The sequence below is a fragment of the Typopeltis vanoorti genome, chromosome 17, assembly GCF_054136105.1.
Source record: "Typopeltis vanoorti isolate ZY-2024b chromosome 17, IOZ_Tvanoo_1.0, whole genome shotgun sequence".
NCBI lineage: Eukaryota > Metazoa > Arthropoda > Arachnida > Uropygi > Thelyphonidae > Typopeltis > Typopeltis vanoorti.
In genome coordinates this window covers 33,966,226-33,984,602 of record NC_143565.1, presented here as the reverse complement: position 1 = coordinate 33,984,602, position 18,377 = coordinate 33,966,226, and the positions used below count along the sequence as shown (strand labels likewise).

At 36.9% G+C, this 18,377-nt stretch overlaps 1 protein-coding gene across 2 annotated transcripts in view; it reads left to right on the top strand.

Annotated features, from left to right (window-relative positions):
- Positions 1 to 18,377, top strand: part of Pms2 (mismatch repair endonuclease PMS2) — a 272,119-nt gene that overhangs the window by 46,223 nt on the left and 207,519 nt on the right. The gene's annotated exons all lie outside the window — the stretch shown is intronic.

Genomic DNA, 18,377 nt, shown 5'->3' with positions numbered 1-18,377 from the left:
CAGTGAGCAGTTTATTGTGAACTCAAACTGTTGGATTCCATCATGTATGTAATTCATTTGAACAAAAGATTATGAGTGTGCACTGTCAGTGTGATAATGGACCAACAGCAAGACGTGTGTGGTCTATTAACTAGTGGCAAATGTACTGATGCATATCTCAGAAATTGCCTTCCTGCTGGTGTGTTCCAAGCACAGTGGTATCTTAGAGCAGTGTTTTGCAGTTTTTATTGCAGAACCCTGTCAAGTTGTAAAAAATTGCAGAACCTTAACTGGAATTTTTACATTTAAAATTAAAATAAAGCATGAAAAAATTGTTTAATTTATTCAGAAAATCAAAAAATTACATAAAATAAATTCAAAACATTTTAATATAACAAAACACATTGTAATATACAAAATAATATAAAAGTTAAGTTCTTAATGAGAAGAATACAGTTTTTATTTTTTTCCCCCCTTTCCCTTGGAGAATTCTTTCAAAATTTGGTTTAATGCCTGAAAGCTGAATTTGCATATCATGAGTGGCATTTGTTCAATATCTGTATTTTTGTCAAATTCCCTTTTTAGGTAAATCAGGATTTATATATTTACAACAAAGTTTTTTGTGCATTGCAATTTATTTACAATAAAGCACACTGTTTGATTATGTTCTGCATATCTAAAATAATTAATAGAAAAAAAAAGAAATAAATAAAATATTATTATTAATTTTGCTCTTTTTTAAGTATGAATATTGTCGCAGAACCCCAAATTACACTTTACACTCTAGGACTGTAGAAGAACATAATTTGGAAAACACTGGTCCAGAGTGTGCTAGAGAATGGGCAAACATTCTTACAATAGTTTGTTAATGTGAAGGGGAGCTGGATTGTTACAGTACTTATCCAGTGGACCACATTTCGTAATTGCATTGTGAAGAATTTATAGAGGATATTGTCATACTCTGTCATAGTAATTGAAGCAAGGTTATGGCAGGAAATGAAAATTGGTGAGGAGCAGCTTGGATTTATGCCAGGAAGAGGGACAACGGATGCAATATTTGCGCTAAGGTGATTGATAGAGAAATATAGCGAGATGCAAGTGGATCTGCACATGGTGTTTATAGACCTGGAAAAGGCATACGACAGAGTGGCCAGGCAGGAGGTATGGAGGTGTATGAGGAAGAAGGGGGTGTCGGAGAAGTACGTGAGGTTGGTGAAGGAGATGTATGAGGGAACAGAAACTCAGGTCAAGTCTAGTGTCGGCATGACAGAAGGGTTCCCTATTGTTGTAGGGCTACACCAAGGGTCAGCTCTGAGCCCCTACCTCTTTGACCTGGTCATGGATGTACTAGTGGAGGATGTCAAGAAGGAGGCACCATGGAGCATGCTGTTTGCCGATGACATTGTTCTATGCGAATCATCCTGAGAGAAGCTTGAAAATACCTTGGAAGAGTGGAGAAAAGCATTGGAGGAGAGCGGCATGAGAATTAACCAGGTGAAGACTGAATATATGTCAACAGGGAGTGACGAGGATATCGTCATACGACTCCAGGGTGAAAGGCTAATCTCAGGGAAGAAATTCAAGTACCTTGGGTCGGTTGTTGAGAGGAATGGTGACCTGGATGAGGAAATACAGCACTGAATAACATGTGGCTGGATGAACTGGAGGAAGATGAGTGGGGTCCTGTGCGACAAGAGAGTGAGTTGTAAGAGGAAAGGAAAGCTCTGTAAGATGGTGGTGAGGCCGGCGATGCTCCATGGTGCAGAGACGTGGCCTATAACCAAGGCACAAGAGAGGAAGATGGAGGTAGCGGAGATGCGGATGTTGAGATGGATAAGTGGTGTGACAAAGAAGGACAGGATAAGGAATGACTACATCAGAGGGACGGTTAAGGTGGGACCAATTGGCAAGAAGATACAAGAAAGTAGGCTGAGGTGGTTTGGACATGTTGAGAGGAAGGGTGAGGAGTATGTTGGTAAACGAGTGGAGTATATAAAGTTGGAGGGAAGGAGGAAAAGAGGCAGGCCCAAGCTCAGGTGGAGGGATAAGATGACAGAGGATCTTAGGGAAAAAGGATGGAGTCCGAAGGATGCTCTGGACCGGAGAACTTGGAAGAGGAAGGTTAAAGATTGGTGCGCCGACCCCGTTTAACATGGGATAAGGCAGAGTGAAAGAAGAAGAATTGTCATACTCTGTCATGGCTGAGATCCAGCAGCTCGATTATCTCACTGAGTTTTCCATTGACTAAAAACAAGCAGTGATTGGCATGATGGGCATGCCAATCACTGCTTGAAGAATATCGAGGCACTTGAGGAATGTAAATACGTCATCTGATCTAACAAGTCCCTGTTCAGTTATTTTTCCATGCCATTGGCCTCATGACTTGCTATACCGACCATATCATGTGACAAGACTACAGATTTGTGATGGTTAAGAGGAGTGTTTTTTTGGGTGTATATCATGAATAAATAACACCTGAATGCTATAACCTACTTGAACATTGTACCAGAGTGAGAGAGAGAAAGAGAGAGATAATGCATTTGGTCAGAAAACATTGATTATTCAGAAATTGTTACAAAAACATTAGATCTGATGCAAATGTCAGATGTAATCAATCTACACTGACCACTATTGTTGTGTAAAACACTTTCAACACTGTGTGGAATATCCTTTCCTCTATTTCTAGTTTTAGTTTTGGAAGATAATCAGAAAGCTTAGAAATGGATGAAAGAGAAATCAAAAGTAATCAAAGATAATAAAGGTGATATAAAGTTGAAGATAAGGATATTCTTGATGTCTGGAAAATTATTTTATAAAACTGTTAAATGAAGTAGCAAACTGAAGGAATAAGTGGTAGAAAATATTCATGTGGAGTGCAGTAAAATGTAGTCATCAGTATTTGAAGTAGAAAAAAAAGTCATTGTCATTAGAAATCTGAAATGTAGAAAAGCAGCTGAATTTTTTGTCTCCCAGTCACAAAAGGGTGGAGCCTGCAGTACATTAGTACTGTGATGGGCTAAGTTGTATTTATTATTATTATTTTATTTTTATTTTTATTGATTTTTAAATATTTTGGAAACCCTACTCCAAGAGATCAAACATGAACATTTTCAAGCCACTTCAGGCTTCCAGTAATCAGTGCAATGGATTTTATAACCCAGTGTGAAAACACTGGGTTATAAAATTCATCTACCACCTAAAACCAGATAATATATGACCTGAAATTCTTGAAAATATGGTGGTATAAAAGTGTTATAACAGCTATACTATATAATTCAAAAGATATGAGAGTTTTTTGTATCCCCCCCCCCCATTTACAAGAGGTTGTAAAAATAAATACATTAGTATCATCAGTGGGATTAGGTTTTTTGTATTTATTATTAATTTTTTTTAATAAGTCAGAAAGCTTGTTTCAGAGATCAAACATGGAAATTTTCTGAGCCACATTGTTATGATTTCCAGTTGATGAAATTTATCTACCTTAAAGACATAATAAATTCATAAACATTCATACCCACAGCAAGATTTGAACCCTCACTCTATGGTTGGAGGGCAATACACTAATCATTGACCAGCCAGTCTGCCAAGTAGGTCAAATTCTCAATAACTGGAGTAGAGCTCATTGTATCAATTTATAACTGCATGTGAGAATGATAGCATTTTCTTTCACCTCCTTTCAGTCTCTTTCCATGCACAGTTAGATATAGGCTAAGAATATTAGGAGAGTGAACAGGTGGCACCAGTGGCAGAATATTAGGAAAGAACTTGATGTTGTTAACAGCAATGTGAGCAGAGTTAATCTCAGGTGGTATTTCCATTTAATTGCCATTAATGGAGAGGAAAGGTTAGCAAAACAGATGTTGTTAATGCCATGATGGCAGGAAAGAGGCTCAGAGAAGAAAAAGATGTAGATGTATTGATGTATTGCAGTTGGAAGAGCAAAATAAAGTTGGTCCTTGAACAAGTTGAAAATCCACATATAACTTTTGACTCCTCAAAAATTTAACTTATAATATCCTATTGTTGACTGAACATAAACAGTCAGTTAACACATATTTTGTATGTTACTGTATTCTTACAGTAAAATAAGCCAGAGAAAAGAAAATGTTATTAAGAAAATCATAACAAAGAGAAAATACATTTACAGTACTGTACTGTATTTATTGATACCATAAATTTACTTCATCTGTATACAAGATGAATTGTCTGTCTGTCAGTACCTACATCAATATTGTTTTATAAGATACAAAACACAATACATGTTATATGCATTACTAACTACTAACTTATCAAAAATGAAAAGATAGTGTGATAAAAGAAATTCATATTTATTTACTGGTATAATGATTCATGCATTGAATGAAGAAGCAGCAATATGATTGTTTTATGGCAGCCTAGCCTATACACTAATGAATGAATCATTATAAAATTTTTATTTTATGCCGATTGGTTAAATTTAACTAATTATCAGTAACATTTAATTTTATGCAGTTATGATTTAATATTGCATCTTTATATTTGTTTACATTTCTCTTGATTGTGAATGCACCATGTATGATTTGTGTTTGTGTAAGTTTTGATAAATTTTAACTTTTTATAATAGATTTGTGTAAATTTTATAGTAGTAAATTATAAAATAGACTAGTATCTACATATATTTTATGCATTTATGACATACCTAACTTTTTATTAATTTTTTTTTGATATTTCTAAGCTATGCAGTTCGTCTGAGAGTTTTTTCAAAATTATCACAAATCTCCAAAACAATTTTCCAATATATTTATTGAAACAAATCCTCATATAAGTGCACCCACGCAGTTCAAACCCATGTTGTTTAAGGGTCCGACTGTATAAGATCTAACCATATTAGTGTTCCGATAGATCTAATTTGGAGGAAAATTGTTGATTGGAAGTTAGTAATAATATAAGCTATTCATGTAGTACCATCATAGTATCCTATACACCTTTTGAGAGTACTTATCAGAAATTTGATGGAAAATAATTTATTACCTGCTGTATTAACTGTTGCTTCATTCTTCCGTATCTGATTATTAGACACACATTTGCAATAATAAAGAATACTAATTTTTTATTGCCGATATTTCTGCCAGAAAGTAATGGACCATCATCAGTGCATCAGCATGATCACAAGGTGAAGCTAGAAATAACATTAATCCTGTGTACAAAACTGGGCCACTCACTGGAGTGGATTTTTGATACCAAAAGTTCACAAAGGAAAAGTCCCACTCAGACCTATAGTTGATTGACTGCATAGATACTCCCTCTTATTGCCTAGCCAAATTTCTTGCTTGTCTTTTAAGTCTCCCATACAGGCCACACATAAGCTTCTGTGAAAAATTTATTAGAATTCCTGGCAAGAATTAAAAACCCAAGCCTTCAACCTATAGACATTGTCAGTTTTGGCATCCAGTCTTTATTTGCCAGTACCTCTGACCAACACTCCAATTGTTTATCAAAGGAGTTCCCTCCATACATAGTCCAATAGTCCAATTGTTTGACTTTGTCATGTGTTCAGGCTACTCCATCTCAGAAACTAACTCTACAAACAGATTGTTTGTAGAGTTAGTTTTTGAGATGGAGTAGGAAGCCCTTCCCACTATGGGAAGCCCTTTTCACCTGCACTAGCCAATTTCTACTTAGAACATTTTGAACTCAATACAACCTCAGCTTTCTTTCTGAGTATGCTATGTGGATGATGACATCTGGCTAGACTCAGAAGCATCTCTACTGATTTTCTTAACTAAAATCAACAGCCTACATCCACACATCAAATTCATCATGGAAAAGGACAGAAAATTAGCATTCCTGGACGTTCTCGTTTCCTGTACTCAAATCAGTGCTCAATAGAGCACACTGTCCGCTCCAATTCTTAGGAATATCTAACAAGAACTGCTAATAATCATAAAGCACATCCAACTTATCATACTACAGAATGGTTTCACCTCAAGGAAGTTTAACCCCCCAACCGACCACAATGTCAATAGATGTCCAGCTAAATCTGGATACAATTCTGTAACACCCATTGAATAATATGGATGAGAAGTGCAATTTGGTTTCACTATTTCATCCACATTGGCTGGTAGGGAGGTTAAACACATCCTGGACACTTAATAGCCAATCCCTAAGAACTTTGAACCTGTACAGCAAGACCCTATTCCACACATTGCTAGCATCTCAGGGACAATTGCAAAGATCCTGAAAAGATACAGTTTAGTCATTACATTCTTCCTTATCAACAAAATCTCCTCCTGGTTACCATCCACTAAAAATAAACAGCCCCCCCCTCCCTCCCCCCCTCCCTCTCTGGTGTTTACCAGGTTCAGTGCAACTACCTCTGCTTTGGACAAACAGGATGTTCTGTCAGAAAATGACTACAAGAACACTAGTTTTATATCAACAACAACAATAAACCTGAAAAATCTGGCCTTACACAGCATGGAGTGGACACTAACCACAATATCCTCTATTCTAATACTCACCTTTTACATCAATGCTGGTTTAGATTATAGAGCGGTTATTTCAAAAGAGAGAGAGGGAGTGCTGAAGCTCTTTTACACCACCAAAACTTAATCGAAATGACTGTCTACCCATTACCAAGATTTAGAAGTCTCATCCTCATAAATGGCAAGCAATAGTGTGATGTCCTTCCTCAACAGGGGCGTGATGAAGGACAACTGATGTCCTTCATCACTCCCCTCTTCCTCTCTTTTTTGAATATATAATAATGCTATGACATTCAGTCACTGTATTTATTGTATTTCAAAGTTATTATTATTATTTCGGGCTACTCCAGGGAGTCCTTAGACTCATTGAGGGAGGCCCTAAACATCATGTCCACACAACTATTCGACATTCTCACAGTATCTATCATACCTTGCCTTGAACTTGCTCACTGTCATAGCACCCACAACAGACTCTGGCAGCTTATTCCACTCATTTACCACTCTAAAAGTAAAGAACCCAGCTCTAACACCCCTGTTAACCACACTCTTGCCCAGCTTCCATAGGTGTCCCCTAGTTCTCCCACCACCAGTCCTGATCTCAAAAATATCCTCTGAATTAATCCTATAGAATCCTTTTAGCAATTTGAATGTCTCAATCATATCTCCCCTTTTCCGCCTATCAACCAGTTTCTGCAACCCACAAATCTTCAACCTGTTCTCATATGGTTCATTCCATAGACCTGCTATCGTCTTAGTCACTCGCCTCTGGATCCTCTCCACCTCCTCCCCATCAAGAAGGAACCGAGGTGACCAAATCTGGGCACAGTAGGCAAGATGAGGTCTTATCAGGGCTCGGTACAGAGGTACAATAACTTGCTTGTCTCTGCTCGTCAAGGTATTTTTCAACAACCAAGTGAGTTGATGAGCTGATTTAGCTACTTTTGCAATGTGCCCCCTAAACTTCATCTCCCTATCCACCAACAATCCCAAGTCCCTGGCCTCATCAATCTCTTGGAGTACAGTTCCACCAATGTGGTATACTGCTGCTAATCTTTTCACCCCAAAATGCATAACCTTCCTTTTTGTCACATTAAATTGACATCCATTCTCCTTAGCCCAGAAGAACTCCAATCTATCTAAGTCATCCTGCAAGACTTTGACATCTTCTGCATTCACTATCGCCCTACCCAACTTTGCATCATCAGCGAACAAATGAACTGTTCCACTTAGATCCTTCTCTATATCGTTAATGAACAGATTAAACAGCAGTGGTCCAAGAACAGAACCCTGTGGCACACCACTAGTCACAGGCCGTCTTTTGGACTCTACTCCTGAATAAACTACTCTTTGATATCTCTCCATCAACCACTCACCAACCCTATATCTATTCCCATATGTTGTAGTTTACAGATCAGAATTCCCTGTGGTATCCTGTCAAACGCTTTTGCCAGGTCCAGCAGTATCACTGTAAACCCATTTCCCTTATCCAGTTCTGCCGTCACCTTGTTATAAAACTTGAGCAAGTTACTGAGGCATGATCTACCCTTCACAAAGCCATGCTGTCCCCTGTACAGTATCTCATTTTCATCAATCCATTCCTGTATTTTTCCTTTGACTACTTTCTCTAAGACCTTGACAATGACTCCTGATATGCTGATCGGTCGGTAATTTGCCACCATAGTCTTGGATCCTCCTTTATGCAGTGAAACTATTTTCCCCTCTTTCCATGCCTTCGGGACTAAACCAGACCTGAGACTCAGATTAAACAACATGGTCAAGGGCACTGATAATTCCTTAGCTGCTTCACGCAAGACCCATGCCGGTATACCATCCAATCCCACAGATGTATTCACATTAAGGTTCTGTAATAGACTATTCACCTTCACTTCATTCATCACAATTCCCATATAAACTAATGGTTCCTTCATTTTTTAAATGTCACCACCTGGATGATATACTTTTGCAAAGTGCACGCTCAGTAACTCCACTATATCGACTGGTTCAGTGACCTCCTTACCATCGTTATTCCTTAAAATCATTTTGCCATGTACAGTTGTTTTCTTGCTTGCAGCATATTGAAAGAACTGTTTGGGATTCTCTTTTGCTTACATGGCTAGTTTCCTTTCATAATCGGCTTTTGCTGTGTTTACCACACTCGTTTACCTTCTGGCCTGCACTTTATACTGTTCGTGTGCCTGCAGGTCACCTTTCTCTTTAAATTCCCTCCACAGTTGTTTCTTTTTTTGCAGCTCAAGCTTAATGGTGTTATTCATCCATTTAACCCCTACTTGTTTTACTATTCGGACTCCAGGTATACAATCAGCCATAACTTCCTGTAGATGCTCCTTGACCACTTCCCATGCTCTATCGACGTCTCCAGCCCTTGAAGTTGTACATGCCATGGCACTGATCCAAGCAATCTCCTAAGCTTGTCAAACTTGCCAGCATGGTAATTTCACATATACCCTGTCTTAATCAAAAATTCCACACCTTTAGCCACCTCCCTGGTCAAGACCTTATGATCACTCTCACCAATAGGTGGGAACATGGTCATATTCATTACAGTCAAATTGTGAGATGCTATTACCAGGTCAAACACTCTCACACCCCTAGTATTTTCAATTACATGCTGTCTCAGATAGTTATCCATTAATAATTGATCACTCTCACCTTATGATCACTCTCACCAATAGGTGGGAACATGGTCATATTCATTACAGTCAAATTGTGAGATGCTATTACCAGATCAAACACTCTCACACCCCTAGTATTTTCAATTACATGCTGTCAGTTATCCATTAATAATTGAATAAAATCCATTTCCTTCCTCACATGTGTCCTCTCCTCCTTCCAATCAATGTTACCATAGTTGAAATCTCCCATAATAATTACCCTCCTTCCTCTCATTTCTTCTATTTGCTTATGCATACTATCTCCACCATCTCTTCCATCACCTGGTCTATAGCAGCAACCAACTGTATATTTTATTCTGCAGTCTCAATCTCACACCAAATAGCCTCAAATGAGCTCCTTTCACTATCCTGCAATACAACTTCAATTCTCCTTGGCTGCAGTTCTTCAGCTATTATCAATAACCCCCCCCCCCCATTTTATTCTCTCTGTCCCTCCTAAACACACTATAACCTACACATTCCATCCCACTAACTATATCATCTTCCATCAGCCATGTTTCACTAATGCCAATAACCTGTGGCCAGGAAGAGCCAATCATGGCCAAAAATTCTTTCTTCTTGTTCCTAATACTCCTGGCATTAGTATACATGAAATGCAGTGATCCCTTTGTCCCACCCCTATCTTCATGCATTATTCTAAATGTCTCATTCCCATTTTTTGTCCTTAGTGCTGGCTAGGGTATATTATATACATTTTACACTCAACTGTCTCACTGAAGTTTGCATATCCACTCCCCCCCCCTCCTTGGTAGTTCTAGTTTCCCTGGTTCTGCACATCCATTTTCACTTCATTCAGAAACACTTTTTCCAGTCTCCGCACACCATGTCCATTCAAATGCAGGCCATCCCTCTTGTATAAGTCCTTTTGACCATCAAACTCATTCCACACGGCCACGAATTCCACACCACACTGTCTGCATAACCTGCGCATAATGTTATTTGCGATTATGGCCCTCCTAAACTCCTCTCTGTCATACCGCGGCAACAGACTCACCATTTTAACTCTGTCATGCTTTTCTTTCGCTACCTTTAACAATACTTTCAAGTCCTCTCTCATAAAAAATTTATCACCTTTCAATTCATTCATACCCACCACAATTATTAATTCTTTCACCCTCTGTTTTTGCACTCTAATACTCTCACTTACATCCTTAAATTTCGCACCCGGTAAGTACGATTTAGTTACACTCCCATCTATCACTCTTAATAACTAGTCACCATACAACACTCTTTCCTTCATTTCAGAAACCCTCCCACTCTTACACTGTTTATTTACGTTAGCCGAATCACTCTGGAAAGAGTTTTGCAGGTGCTCTAAGTGCTCTAAAGTTAATAATTTTAATTTTCGTTTTAAAAGCTTTAATTGCAATTATCATTTTATTAATTACCCATATGGTGGCACTCCAGTGTATGGCTCTGTTCTGTAAATAGGATTAATGTTCTTTGTTCTAGCTTCACTGATTATGCTGATAATGGCCCATTAGTTTCTGGCTGAAATATATGCAGTAATGAAATTATTATTCTTTATTCATGTGAAACTTGTGTCTAAAGAAAAAAGTAATTGCTCTCACTTGCAAGCTGGAAGAACTGGTAAGATATTTGATGTTGGCAATGATTCATCACACATCACTTTATCCACCTCTTCTTATTCAGTTCACATCCCAAATACTGGGGACTGATTACTGTTTTCGTTCTTCTTATTGAAACAACTGTGAACTAAATATGTCTGCAGGAATGAAGGCCTTCATCCCATTTTACTCACACTCCACACCAAACTTTGGTCTCGGGTTTTGAATGAAATGGAGATTAAGGCCTTGATTTTCCAATATGTGTAGGAACATAGTGCAAGATTATTAATTTGGTATATCAGGTTGCCCAAGACCGAGCTTTATGCTCAGCTTACACTGCAACTAGCACCAACCATAAAAATGTTAATCAGCAACTCCAAATAAGACTTGTAAAGAATCAAGTGCTGGAAATTTGCATCCTGCTTGAATTGGAATCAAGTATTCTTGTGTAGGTGGTTGATGATCTTCAGTACAGTGCCATCAAATTACTTATTGGAGACTTGAAGTTTGGCATTTCACTTGAAGTAGTGAAATGCCATGCTTGGCTTCCAGAGCAGGGATTCCAGTGTTTATTTTCCCTTTTCCTTGTAATGTGAATGATACCATTAAGGACATGCCATATATATATGTGTGTGTGTACATACATACCTACCTGTATACACCAGTGGCGTTGCGTTATCATTTCGGTTGAGTGTGCTGTCATGTTTTCCAGGAAAGGGGGGGGGGAAGCTTAGAGACAAATAATTACATCAATAAACGTCTTTTAGCTTTTTTTTTATGTAATTATTTGTTGATGTAAACTATAAATACATTATTTTCATTTTGCATCGATCTTTAATTCTTGGAGGAAAAAAGAAGTATTCAGAATTAATAGTTTTTAGCACAATTTCATATATTAAAAAATTGACCGGCATAGTTTATTAAAAATCAACTAATCAATTAATCCTAAATTAAATTATTTCAGCTTAAAAGCAAAAAAAATCATAAAACTAACAAGTAAAATAATATCAAATTACATACACTTACCTTTTAAAAATGTATTTTTTTGTTTAAATTTGTTTCACTATAAATTTACAATTCACACTTCATTCTGTAGCTTACTAGACAGAGGGCAAACTAACTGGTGACTGTTCACAAATCAGAAAAAGACTAACCAAAAACAGGAACACGTGTTTAATTACTGCAATGAAATACATGTTCTATGGCTACCTGCAACAGGCCAACTCATAATAAAATTTTAAGACAGACAAAGCGTTCCCAGGATCGAGGGTATAAGATTATATATCTCAATCAATTTTCGATTATAATTTGTGGAATTTTTTAATTGATCCCGGGGGAAAGTTCCCCGTCCTCCCTGTGGACGCCCATGACCGTGGGATTGCATTTTATTGATGTATGAAAGTTTTGAGAGGACATAGTGCATCAGCACTCATCTTAATTGGTCCTTTGAATACTTCTGCGTAGAATGGGGGAACAATCTGTTTTATGATTGATTAGAAAACAATAATGCAGGAGAATGCTATATTTGGTTGGTATATTTGAAATACTCAAAGATGAAAATATGTGAATCATCATTTATAAGACGTGAGAATGGGAAGGAATAAGTGTGAGTAGAAACATTTTCATTAATGACAAAGAATAATTATCATATGATGTGTGTCATATAGGACACACATATCATATAAGTTGCTGGGTAGAGCAAATAGCATGATCCTCTATAAATTCTAAACATGAATAGGTGAATTTATGATGGCATAATTAAAAAAAAAACTTATGAGAGAGAGAGTATTGCAGGAATAAATATGGTTTGATGGAGCAGCAAATCATCTCGTAAAATTTGTTGCACATGTTATGTGTATTTCTCTGGTTTATGCATATTTCGCTCTGTTTTCCAAGAATTTTATTTTGTTTACTGAGACTCAGTATACATAATATCCAATCATTATCAGAATTATTCACACTTTCAGGAATTCATTAGTTTTTTTTTTTTTTAGTATCAGCTGTTCTTCTGTCTTATCAATCTCACATATGCTGGTATTTTGTTGTAGATCAACAATGTCTTATATTCATTTTTACAGAATATTCATTTTTACTGTGTGTATTATCAGGAATAGATATCAGATATCAGGAAAAATATCAGGAATAGATATTTTTTACTGTCTGTTGTTTCCGAAGACTAGAATAAAAATGTCTCCATACCGTTAAAACACTTTGCAACCTCAGCAGATGCTATACTGTACAAGCAAAAGAAAAAACTATTTAAATTAAGGGATATTACATCCTATATTGTTTCACAGCTGAAAAAGAAACTCAATATTTAGTATATTTAACTATATTAGACAACTAAATTATACAACTATATTTAGTAAAAGAAAAAACAATTAGAATTTTTCTCCTAACATCCACTTTCAAATTTTCAGTTCCAGAAAATATGCATAACAACTGTATGTAATATACATCGGATGCGAAAAGTGCTCAACAAGTGACAACGTTCAATTGGATTGGTTGACACAATAACCAATCACAGACGCTAGGTGCTGAGTGAGCTCAAAATTTAAGCTCACCTAGTCATGCCTTCTCAGCAGTTTAAAAATAATACAAAGCTAAGAATTTGACACGCTGTGCCCTCTTTACAACTTTTTGAATGGCTCAAAGGTGTATGCATTTTGAAAGCACACCCGGGCTATTAACGCAAATGTGACGCGGTGTTTACATGGTGAAAAGCGCCTTCTTCGTGAAGCACTAATGCTTTATTATTCCTCGTGAAGAGGACAATGAAGCATTAGTACAGTATATTGTGTTCAATTTTAGGAATCGCATGAAGTCTGCAAACAATTGGGTGAGTCTTTAATGGGAATAAATGCAAAAATATAATATCGGTGATTTCGTGGATGAGCACCGCACCCCTAGCACACCTGGAATATTTGCCCCTGGTATACACATACTTAGACACCTAAATCCCTCCATTTTGAGGGATTTGGGTGTCTGAGCAATAAAAACATGATTGCAGCTGCCAGATAGTACATACACGTGCCAGAAATTGTCAGTAATAGGAAACTTTCTGATCAGATGGTGCATAATCCTGCTGCCACATATTCTGCATAATAGTACCTGGAGGGGAATCTGAGCAGTGATACTGTCAAGGTCACAATATGGCAAAGTGATTGGTTGCTTTCATTACCTATCACTATGTGTCCCTCTCTATCCTTTCATTAAATATGCACTCTGTGAATGTGATTAAAATAAATCTTCCTCAAAACCCTATTTCAATGAAAAAGACAAATCCAACAAAATATTCAAAACAAGCCAAAATTAATATGAAAAAGACACAGTTACTTACAAATATCTTCACCTGAGACCCAAATTGCAGCTATATCTATTACAGTCCACCTTAACATTCCAAAATACACAATGCATGATTCCTTTTGCATCATGCTTTCTCAGTAAATTACTATCCTTCAGTCTGCTTGTCACTCTCTGAATGCTTCTCTTCAAGCTCTGGCACTGATATAGGGATACTTCAGTTCTTTGTTCTATCACCTACCCTTTTTCTCCAATACATAAGTAATCCACTGCCTACTACTAGTTTTGCTGATTGATAGTACACTCCATTCATCCTACTCATTTGATAAATCATGAAGTGCTCAACATCTGAAGCTCATCTGCAACTAGTGCTTGAACAGAGATATCCACATCATCCTTCAATTGCTTTTTTCTCTCTCAAAAAGGATCTTAGGTCACCTTCCCTTGCTTTCAGTTATACACAAATCACCAGATAGGATTAGATCTCTCTCTCTCTCCATGATTGATGTTTGCATTCAGCCTCTCATAGCACAAATACATCAATAACTGTCTCAGCCTATAAAAACTAGTTTTTTTTTCTGCCACAAATACTAATTTTCTCATCCAGCTACTAACTCCATACAGTTCTCAAATTGTCCATCCTTAGTATACTGCTCATGTTTTAGGTATCGCACTTAAATTTCTTAAATTCCTGGATAGCATCAAAAAACCTTCCTAAAATTTTTGATGCTATCCAGAAGAGAGCAGTTTGACAAATAGATAACCTCTCCTTCACTAACTCATGTCAAACTCTGTCTTACAGAAGCACTATTTCAGCTCCTTGTCTTTTCTACAGGTACCTCCATAGACACTACACCACTAAACTTGCAATCATTATCTGCTTTTCCTCTTCCTCCTTTATTCTAACTGTCTCTATCCTCTGGAACTGTCTTCTTCCTCATAAAGTGTTCCCCAGCACCTTTACCCTCCAGCTCTTCAAGAAAAATGTCAATTGATTTCTTCTTATCGCAGCACTTTCATCTTATCCAGATAGTACTATTGTATCACCCAAAGACAAGCTGACCTCTTGATATCTTTCTTTCCACAGTATATAAATGTGCTGAGGAATGAATAAATGTTAAAGGCAAAGTACAATTTTTCAAGAACAACTTCTTATGCTTTTTTGTTAGAAAAGTATCAGAAACATTCTTGAATAACTTGGGTACTATTAAGCTTTCAATCCTTATGAATCACATGGTAGACGTAAACCTATTCAGCTCAATCCAAAAGATAGGAAGATAAAAGTTTGCTGTCAGATTGTCATGTTGCTGCCTTTACTGTTGTTGTGTAATGGAACATTTCATCAACTATCTTCTACAATACTTGAAGATTAAGCAATCGGTGACCACCAATATAGGTTCTGACACTCTTGATCCACATCAGATCTCCATTTGCCAACATTACTTGCCTTTGGACACAATTCATCCAAAGATTCGTGGAAATTCATGGTCTGTCTTGATATTTTCAAGGCATTAGGTCTGACACAAAAACCTCTATGAAAAGCTACTATCTTATGGTTTTTGCCACTCTTTACAGTTAGATTGTCAGCTTCTTCTCTGGAAGCTAGAAGTTCATTCACTACTTGTTATGGATGATTTTTTTTTTCTCCAGATTTTCTCACCGATGTAGGTCTTTGTATTTTCACCCATGCTCTCTAAACTCAGATCATATCCGTAGTTTTGAATTTTGAATCTTATCCATCATTTTGCTCATGACAGCACGCTTCATTCCTCTTCCATTTGACAAACCTTATAGCTAATAGTGATCAAGTATACCAGGCTACAAGATCCTTCATTATCAGCACTTTAAATGCTGATTTCTGTTTTTTTTTTTTTTTTCTTTCATTGGGGGGGGGGGGGCTTTCAAACTTCATTTATACAAAACATAGTTTTGTTTTCTTTTGTGCAAAAAAGATTATATTTCACTTTCTGTCACCTTTCATACCAGATCTCCATACTGCATCAGATCTTTTTTTGGGGCAGACTTACACCTCTTACCTTTCCCAGTGTAAGCACAACATCTATCACCTCCTGAGTGTTCTTTTTTTTTTTTCTTGAGGTAGTGCTTTCCACATTTTAACACCATATAAATCTGAATATGGTGCAGTGTACCAAAAATCTTGCTAAAAATGCTTAATGCTAGTTAGTTCCCATTATAATTCATCATCTGCTCTAGAGAAAAAAAAGTCATTGAAACATTTTGTAAAAAATGTAGATATTGGAATCATAAGTTGTAGTTGCTGGCTCATGAATAAAAAAAAAACTTAAAAATTGAAAGAAAACTATTTAAGATGATAAAGGTCCTATGAAAATTGATGAGGTATTTTCTATCTGATTACTTTGGAAAATTATTAAATGAACATAGAAATTAAATAGTAACAAAACTATCTACTATGAATGCAATCACTATTATAGTACTTCAAATAGAGGAAGAAAAGTAGAAACCCCAAATGCAGAAAGGTATCTGGAAAAGGCATACTACACGCTTATTCATCCTCTATATGGATCGCATTATGAAAGAAAGTGACATTAGGCCTAATATTAGAATTGGAGATGTCCAACTTAGCTCTTTGCTTTATGCAGATGCTGTTGTGCTCCTAAATGCAAGTCTACATCTAATACAAGTCTCCAGGATTCTCTAACTAAATTGTGAATAACAGCAGTAACAAATTTGGCATGAAAATCAGCAATAAAAAAACCAAAACTGTTAAAATAGGCAGGAACATAGAAAACTTCAGCTGCATTCTGAATGGTGATCCTATAGAACAAGTAAAATATTTCGGCTATTTAGCATAGTTTTTAGTGACGATGGCAGATTAAATCTGGAAATGGATATCATCAATAAAGCTGGTATGATGGATGGCCAGCTGAATAAATTTATACAGAATAAGAGAAAAATTAGCCAAAACACCAAACTATCAGTGTCTATTCTGAGAAAAATTAGGGAGTGAACCGATGACATCAATGGCAGAATCATATTAAAATGAAAATATTGGAAAGGAACTTGACATTATTAGCATTCAAGTATGTGTCAGCAGAGCTAATCTAAGGTGATATGGCCACTTAAATAGAATGGGTGAGGAAAGGTTATCAAAACAGTTGTCAAGATGACAGAAAAGAGACCCAGAGAGAGAGACCAAGGTCTAAGTGGATTAATTCAAGAACTGCCTTAGAAGAACGAAATGTTACATACGACAATATCAGAGTGCTTACAAGTAATAGACTAATTTGGAGGAAAATTGTGGTTAGGAGATTAATAATAATGTAAACTTAGTTATGTAGTGCTGCTATAGTAACCTGGACATTCCTTAGGGGTATATTTCAGGAAATTGGTGATGATGATTAAATATCACTTAATGTGCCTGGTACTGATGGCATTGTTTTCATTCCCCTGAAGATTTGTGCACCAGAGCTAACTCTCATTCTATGCTGCCTATTTTTTGTAATGCTCTTATTACACTGGTATCTATTCCACAGCCTGGAAATTGGCCTTTGTACACAATTCATTCGACCATTCCCAAAAAGATTAACAGATCCCTGCCATCAAACTACTGCCTCGTCTCTCTCTCTCTCTCTCTCTCTTTCTCTCATCCTCTCAGTCCTCTCCAAAGTAATGGAGAGAATCATCACCAACTTGTACACAGCCTTGAAGGTACCCAATTAATAAACTGCTGGAATGGATTCTGCCTGCTGCCAATCAACGGGGGGGGGGGGGTATCTGTGTACATGTCACCGATCTCTGGACAAATACCATGGAAAAGTTTGCCGAATCTCAAATGTTGCACTTGATATCTCCAAGGCTTTTGACTAGGTCTGTCACACATGCTTGTTAAGTAAGTTTCCATCATTCAATCTGTCCCACAACTTCTGAAATTGGGTGGCCAGCTTTCTGCCTTGATGCACATTATGTGTGAGGTTGGATGGTTCCTTATTCTCTGACTATATGACTAATGCTAGAGTTCCACAAGGTTCTGTTCTCTCACCTGCCCTCATCCTTCTATATATATCAGCAACCTACTCCAACTCGTTATCTCAAACTTAGTACCACTTTCATTGATGACAGCACATTGCACTCCTCTTTTTCATTTGACAAACCTTTTTTCTTACTACGCAAATCACTACGACATACAGAACATTATCCTCCACTTCCCTCAGTTCTGATCTCCAAAGCATTCTTCAATGGGATATACATAACCTTATCAATTTCATTGTTAGAAAAATACAGTTCTGCCTTATTTCCCACAAAAAGAACTTTTCTTCCAGTATTACCTTTGACAACACTCAAATCTCTAGACAAGAGAGATTTTTATTCTTGGAATTACCCTGACATCA